The sequence below is a fragment of the Chenopodium album genome, chromosome 19 (assembly GCF_948465745.1).
Source record: "Chenopodium album chromosome 19, dcCheAlbu1.1, whole genome shotgun sequence".
NCBI lineage: Eukaryota > Viridiplantae > Streptophyta > Magnoliopsida > Caryophyllales > Amaranthaceae > Chenopodium > Chenopodium album.
The window spans coordinates 20,292,103-20,300,873 of NC_137852.1; the positions used below are offsets into that span (position 1 = coordinate 20,292,103).

The 8,771-nt window shown below is 34.8% G+C and overlaps 1 long non-coding RNA gene across 1 annotated transcript; it reads right to left on the reverse strand.

The window, feature by feature from the left end:
• Nucleotides 1-3,531: 3,531 nt before the first annotated feature.
• Nucleotides 3,532-7,842, reverse strand: LOC145596002 (uncharacterized). Its single transcript, XR_014103062.1, has 3 exons — nucleotides 7,708-7,842; nucleotides 5,985-6,176; nucleotides 3,532-4,218 (listed from the first exon to the last, which is right to left on the reverse strand). It is a non-coding gene; the product is annotated as an uncharacterized LOC145596002 (long non-coding RNA).
• Nucleotides 7,843-8,771: the final 929 nt, after the last annotated feature.

Genomic DNA, 8,771 nt, shown 5'->3' on the forward strand with positions numbered 1-8,771 from the left:
TTGGCAATGTCTCAACATAAAGGGAAATTGTTTAGCGGCGAAGTACGGTCGTGGCGAGGTAGTGTCACAAATGGTGGAGATGGCGAAGCAAGGTCACCTTCGGCGGTCCCTCAAGGTAAAGAAGAGATTGTCTATAGCGGCGACATACTGCTGTGGCGACGTATGGCCACACCCAGGAGATGACGACATACAGTTATTTTCGATGATGTTCCCGAAATACTGTGGAGGATCAAGAGTATTGAAGACGGCGACATACTGTTATCTTCAAAGATGGCGTTCACGAGGCACTGTGGAGGTTGTCACAACAACAAATGCAGCAAAATGGTTACGTTCAGAGGCGTGTGCGCGACGGTGCAAGATACGCGTTTCTTAACTCTTTTATCTGTTTTAACTAATGATTAGTTTGCAGGTATCGGCGTTATAAGAATGATTTGGAATTGCAGAACATTTTGAATCATTCTCCGTCCCTATCGATACTTTGACTCTCGTTTTTCGAAACATAAGTTTCTTCAAACTCAGTCAAAGTGGGGGCTTCTGTAGACACCCATTTGTGTCTCCCCAAAACCAAACCCAGTGATGAATGCCTTGTGCGTCGAAACATAATCGAATTAGGTGAAAGTGATTCGAAAGTCAAGTGTCGCGGTTTAGTTTTAATTAATTTCTTTTCTCTCTGTTTTTGAAAATGGCTTTATTTATTTGAAAATATCCATTTCAGTTTATTTTGGTCCTTGATAAGGGTCCAATAATAGTGTAGTTGGATGGGGCTTGAAAAGACCTTTCCAACGATATATTATAAGCCCAATTCCGATGAATATTGAGGAAGTTATGGCCAAAATACTAAACTGGGCCCGGTGCTTTATTTTAATACGGCCCAATGATCTAGAGGAGGGCCCAATATTAATTGTTATTCCTAAAGTTATTAGGATTAATTATAGTTTTCTAGAAGTTTCTAGAAAGTTCTTTTTAATTCTAATATTGATAGGATTAATAATTAATTATCTTTAAAGGTTTTTTTTATTTGGAATAAAATATTGTTTTATTATCTTAAATACGTATTTTATCTTCTGTACGGATTCCGTAGATCAAGTTGATTAAAGATCGGATTCCGTGTAAAGATAAAAACGCGCTTATACAGGCTGTCGCCAGACGACAAGTCTGTCGCCGCGCGACAGACCCTGTCGCCTCGCGACAGACATTGTCGCGTCGCGACAGAGTCCATTCCTGGCGACAGCGTGGAGTTTTATTCCTTATCAAATTCCGTGTTTTTCCGGATTATTTTCATTATAAATAGCGTCCGGATTCCTGTTTTCAGAATCATCAATTATCAATCATCAACAATTAATTCTCTTTTCTCTCTTGAGCACTTTATGCTTTCTTTCTCTCTTTTCTAGTTTTACAATATTCCGCATACATTAGACTTAGAGTCATCTAGCCAAGTTCGAAGTTGCCTTCGCCCTAGACGTGCAAGGTTTGATATTTTCTGAGGGTTTGGTCCAAAACTAGTCTAAACTTTATTTAATTTGATTTCAATTTAATTCTTTGATTATTCTTTATTATTTTCATTGAAGTTTACTAACTTGTGTATTTTGTTATTAGAAAGAGGTGTGAGGCTTCAAAGTAAGTAGATTAGCTTACTCCCTATTTCTTTCACAATGTAGAAAGCATGCTTATTATTGTTTTATGATTCCTAGTATCATGTTAGGATGTTATTATTGCTTTCTAGTATCATGTTTAGGATGCCTCTTATCTTTCTAATATCATGTTAGTACCATGTTAGGTTTGAAGCTTTGATCTTTATTGCTTAGTGACATGCTAGGATTTGTTATTAATCTTGTTAGTATCATGCCTAGGATCTTGCTATTATTGTTAAGCTTTATTATGCCTTATCATGCTATTATCATCGTTATTGTTATTATTATTATTATGTTGCTTGATATTTTTTATTGTTATTGCTTGATCACACCTTTTATGCTTGTTAAAGGGAATTTGTACTTGAAATCACGCTTAATAAGATAATTATTAATTTGGTTTAGGCTAATGTGATTTTAATTCAAGTGATCGCCAATTTGTGCATTAATATTCAACCAACATAGATAAACAGGGTAGGTTTAATATAATGTTTGTATGTTATTCGAAAAGCGCGCATGAATACGAGCAGAACAAAGTAGAGGCCTATTTTATAGGGCGGGTCCTTTCTTTTGTAGATTGGATTCGTACCCTCATCCCCGGACCCTGTTTGGTTCAAGACCTTATGGAGTAGTTGATGGTCCTTTTGGATTGTCTTTTGGGTACAAGTTCCTTAAAACTTGTTGGCGACTCTTTTTGCTCTTTGTCTTTCCCTTTGGAACGCCACCGTACTTTAGTGTATGATCACAGTGGGGTTCAAGTTTGGGGTTATCATAACGCTTGAAATATTCCCTACATTACCGCTTCTGCAGAATCTGCTTATTCTTTAACTCCTCGACAATCAGCATTATGGAAATCACAGCAGGGTGATCACACCTCTGCTTGGCTTCGGGCGGTTCCTATTTCGGGGTTGGGTCAGACGATGAATGCCAAGACTTATCGCTGTGTGTTGTCCTATCGGTTGGGTGTTCCATTGTTCTCTATCTCGATGTTGTGCTCTGCTTGTTCGAGGGTTTTTGCTGGAGATATTTTTGGTGATCACGTGGTGTCTTGTGCTGGTATTGTGGGTATTAAACATCGGCATAATGTTGTTCGGGATACCCTTGTTGATGTTTGCTATCGTTCTGGGATTTCAGCGAGAAAAGAGGTTGACATTAGGTTGGCCGGAGGGAACGACGAGGCCCTCAGACCTGCGGATGTGTTACTTTATTCATGGGATCGTGGTCGCGATGTCTGTATTGATTTGACAGGGTCTTCTCCTTTGACACAGTCAGGGCTATCTGACTTCATTCCTGGGCGGGTTGTGGCTGATGCAGCTCATCGGAAGCGGGTTAAGTATGAAACTCGATGTCAGGCGATTGGATATGGTTTCATTCCCTTCTCCTTTTCTTCGCTTGGGGAATTAGAGAAAGAGGTTGTTGCGTTACTGAAGCGGATTCAGAGGTTCTCGACGACGCAAGACATTGTGGCTCGTGATGCAGCTCATATCTTCACTAGGGTAGGATTTGCAATAGCTAGAGGAGTGGGGGCCCAGATTGTATCTCGGCTTCCCACTAATTTATTGTAGGTTGTATGACTTTTGTTTTTGAGATATAATAATAATAATAATAATAATAATAATAATAATAATAATAATTCTGCCTTGTCGTTCTTTGCTATGCTCTGCTGAATTCTACTTTGTTTAGTTCTGCTGGTTCCTGTTGTGCTCTGCCAGAAGCTCAAAAGAACAGGACCTATACTCCATTAAATATAAAATTTTTAATACTCCATACTAGTACTTACAACAATACTTACACATATTAGGTACTTACAATATTATTTATTTTTCAATAAAAATCAATTTATAAATAAATTAATTCATACGACATCTACAAAGTAGTAATTTATATCTAACCACGACAAATTGACAATTGTTGAAATAATATTTGTTTTATTTAACTAATTCTAAAAATAGTAGAAAGACTACCTTTAATTCACAAACAATTGTTGTAAATAAAATAATAAAAAAAATCCCAATTGATGTTAAATTAACAAGTACACTATAATTCATGTTGCTGCTTGGACTAACATAGTGAATTAGTGACAACATGTATCAATGTAAGCTTCAAATACCAGCACAAAATAAAATTAAAAAACTGTATGCTTCAAATACCAGCATAAAATAAAAAAAAGCATCAAAACCAAAAGGTATGGCCCTGCAAGTCTGCAACTACAAATGTACGATCCTTGTATGTCAAAAGATTAACCAAAACAAACAAGATGAAGGCTGCAAGAAGTTCAAAACATACTCAAGACTGCAGCAATTATCTAAGGTTCAGATTCACCAAAGGAGCATATGTTTACGGTTAATCATGAGAGGGAAGCTAGGCCATTATCAACTTCAGCTCAATATCCAGGCTTGAGATTCTTGATTATACACTCTACCTTTCCACCAATCCTCTCCTCCTCAAAGAAGTTTACCAGCTCCGTATCATCCGTGGCCCTTCCCTGATTTTCAATCCATACTTTCTTGAGAGAGTGCTGCCAGCAGTTGGAAGATTTCCAGCGACCACCATTCTTCTTGCCTTTTAATGGCCTCTCATCGTACAGAAACTGAAATGCAAAGTAGACATCCAATGACTATCATTACTCGTTTTCTAGTTTCTACTGATATCATGAAATTACCCAATTTAACTATTGAACCAAAATCAGATACACCCATGAAGTTGTTTACTTACATAAAAGAATTATGTGCAAAGGGCAAGTCAATCAGAGGCATATGATATACAACATATTTCTGAATACACGACACTGAAATCTTGAAAGCAGCACTTCGGAACAGCAGTCCAAATATTACAAAGAGCAATACAATATCCAACATCCAGAAAACCCTAAGAAAATACACACTACAATCCCCAATATATAAAAATTAAGGCTAATGGAAAAACATCAGAGTTTTGCATCCACTATTGTTAGTGCTACATGCCTCTCGAAGCCCAAAATACTCTTCATACTTATTAAATTGGGGGTCGCTGAAAAGATCAGCCTCACTAGTCCACCCTCCAACAGCACAATATCCCTACCTGGCTATCTCGTACCTCAGTCAATGTGTCTACATATATGTAAGTTTGAGATTCTTACACATCTAAATTAACATGTTTTTTACTGGGAGTACATGAGGAGTATATAATTGACAGACATATTCTTAACAATCCTAAAAACACATGATAATGATGAGCATAGAAAATTAAGAAGTTTGTTATCGTCACATTAATATGTAGTTGCTTGGATATATAGAACAATAGTACTATATGAAGTATTATAATGGGGTGAGATGAAAACAAACCTGCAACAATCATTTGTGATCTAAACAAAGCAAACTAAAATTGAAATTTGGATCGGATGTAATGTTATTGGAGGATGAAATGAAAAGATGTAAAAGGAGGGGGAATGTAAGTGTAGGGTTGGCTAGCATGGATGCTTAGATAATTATGCCTTAAAAATCCAAAAAAAAATACAAAAAAATTCAATCCACACCAATCCAGTTCACACAGAAATAAAGTTATTGTTGTATTGTTGTTAATGGTCATATGACTTCCAACTTCCAGGTCAATATTATGGCTAGTTTGGGAATTAAAATTTGAGAATAGTCATGTTGATTAAAAAAAAAGAAAAGCTAAATTAGCCATTTTGGTAAAAAAAAACCAAACTTTAAACTATAAAATATCTGATGTTAGGAAATACACCTCACCTACATTAAACTTAATTATAAGTGATATAGCAACTAAAGGACAAACCCGATATTATACTCCCTCCGTCCCCTTTTCATAGTCCCTTATGGGTATTTTTCACGGGAATTAATAAACACAAAAATGAATAGCTAAAATACATTGAAAAAGTAAATTGACATTGGGTATGCAAAAAAGTAGAGAGAGAAAGTAATAAAAGTACATGGGAAAACAAAATTTACATGGGAAAGTTAAAATTGCACATATATTGTTGCAAATTGGAGGGAATTTTGGTAAAAAATTAATATTAATAGTTGTTGGAAAAAGCAAATGGGGTGAACATTTTGGGACTAAAATTTGTCCATAAGGGACTATCAAAAGAGGACGGAGGTAGTACATATACTAGGATAAGACTACATAGAGCTTTCAATGTCATTAATTAAGAATTTATCATATCATGGATTACTACAATAGAAAACAAATTTAATTTTTTTTCTTTTGCAGATTTTCCTACAATGTTGGCTCCATATATTTCATAGGTTTGCTCAAATAAAGAACTGTACACCATTCATGACATGAAAAATATTAAGGGCAGCATATATAGAACCAAAAGGAAACTGAATTACTGATGCGTATTAGAGGATAAGATACCTTAATTGACTTGCTAGCTGAAAAATCTACATCGGATATGGATATAGACTCTGGACAAGGAGCAAGCCATAGCAAAGAATCAATAACTTCAACAGGAGACTTAAGTCTTGACAGTCGAAACTCTATCAACAGGTTTTTGACAGCATACAGGGGAGGGCGAGATGTCCTAAACCATCCCGGAATTATAATATCCTGTTTTTGAAACCACAACAAGAACATGACCATATATTTAAAACTGATACAAAGTGCAATGCAGAGCAGTACAAGGCCAAAAAATGTTAGAAGCAAGTCAAATATTTTCATTACTCCTTAAAAGAATTGAGAATGACATTACTACATGAGGGTGAGGGGGAGGAAGTCTTTACTTTACCTCCTCAGAAGCAACTTCGATTGTCAAAGTTTCACTATCACTTAGCTTTGCAAGTAATTTGATGAGTCCAATAAACCAATATTCATTTCTAAGGCCTGAGTTTAAGCGAAGACAAGTGTCTGTCAATTTTAGACCCGGACCCTTGTACACAAAGGGTATGGGATCTTCTCCCATATAGATGAAGAACTTTAGATTAGGGGTAGAACCTCTAATCTTCACCAACTCCCTACAGTTATCAAAAGCTAATTTGACAAGATTTTGACAATAAACGTCGACATCTACTAGATTATCACAGTTTTGTAAAAACAATTCTTCAAGAAGTGGAAAATTCTCTAGTAAGAAATTCAAGTCATTTTCATCCAGATGACAGCCAGTTAACTCCAGATGTTTCATAATCTTACAATCCACAATCTCTATCTCACATGTATTACCAATGGAGTCGCCATCATATAAGTACCTAAACTCAAGAAGATTAGGTGCATCGATCTTGATCGATTCCACATAAACACTATGCCCAAAAGTCACCTTCTCAAGTTTAGTAAGAGAGGTTTCTAGTCTTCTCAACCCATCACAATTCATTAAAGTGACATTCTTAAGATTAATGCAATTACCAAGTAAACTATCCAATGCCATACTATTCAAACAAACATCTTCGAGACAAAGCTCTTGTAAAGAAGGCAGCAAATTATCCATCACAGATAAAAATTTCACCTCACATTTACGCAATTTCAATTTCGTGATTGAATTGGCAACAAGACCACTTTCAGGGAAACTATATCTAGGACATTCCCGCACACCAATCTCTAACTCTAATTCTTTAACACGACGTCTAATAGCACCATCAAGCCAATTATCCAAGCGAGACTTCAAATCAAACCCAAAGCCCGGCACATAGAGCTTAACCTTATCAACCTCAAAACTCGACTCAAAAACTCGATCAAGAAAAGCATAGAAACATTCCCACTCATTCGTGAGTGCCGTACTAAGATTATAACTACTCAAATCCAAATCGAGAAGCCAAGTAGGCAATGCCCGCCAACACCTCGACAAAGTGCTAGTTCTAACTACATCTTTAGTATCCAAATATGACAATATATGTGTTTTAATAAATTCAGGCAATTCAGAGATTCTATCTGATTCACTCTCTGAATGAAACTTCTTCTCCATTATCACCTTAATCTAACACAGATTTTTGATGATGGGTTAGCTTTAATCTACCAAATTGTGCATTAATCAATTGAAATTATGAAATTATATGGCATAATATATAAGTGACTATGAAGATATTTGTAATGGGTAAATCGATTTAATTGTAGCAATGAATCTAGACTAGGGTTGAATGAATGAATATACCTTCCAACTTTAAAATCCTAGAAACGTAACTGTGCTAGCTGAGCGGGCGGAAGACTGAAAGAAGCCAAAGTAGTATCGTGGAAGCATAACTGTGATGACCCCTCGGCTTTCTAAATATAGAGAGGAAAAAAAATTTGCGATGATATAACTTTAATAATACCTATGAAAGTATGAATCTATGATAAGAGTTAATATTACATGATAAATTGATAATTTCATACAATCTAAATTATAAAAACGAAAAGATAATTTTAAAAGGAAAAATTGAAATAAAGCAATAATTATAAATTTAGGATTTTGATTTTAAAATAAAAAAAAAAAAATATTGGATTATATATTATTAGATGAAAAATTTAGGATTAAATGTTTTTTTTTTACTTTTACCACAAAAAAAAAATAAGAAATTGTTTCTCCACCAAAACTTTTAAAGGTTTTATTTTACTTGAAACTCTACAAATTGTTTTTTTACCACCTACTGTTAAAAAAACAGTTAAATTTAACGGTTTTAAAATATTCTTCGATTTTTGTGCGCAAAACAGGTTCTCCATAGGTTTATGGGGGCAATGCATTTTGCCCAATGAATCAAAATTGACAAAAAAAAATGATCGAAAATGTCTCAATTTGCGTGTTTCACGCAAATCAAGGTATTTTTAAATATGCAAAATTAGGCATTTACTATCATTTTTTTCATACAATCTAAATTATATAAACAAAAAGATAATTTTAAAGGGGGGAAATTTGAAATAAAGCAATAATTCAAAATTAGGGTAAAGATTTAGGATTTTGATTTCAAAAAACAATAATATTGGATTTTAGATGATTAGATTAAATATGAGGAAAAAAAATAGAGTTATAAAAATAGTTAATTACTCCTTACTAATTTTAAGATAATTACTCAGTAGTATAAACATATAAATAAACGCACTTTTTTTTTACGGGAAGAAACTCACTTATTTTATTAATTACTCCCTCCGTTTTGCTCCATTTCGATCTCCATGCGCGGAGTTTTAGGAGAAATTGGAAAAAGTAATAAAATTGGGAGGTAATGGGGTTGGTGAAAGATT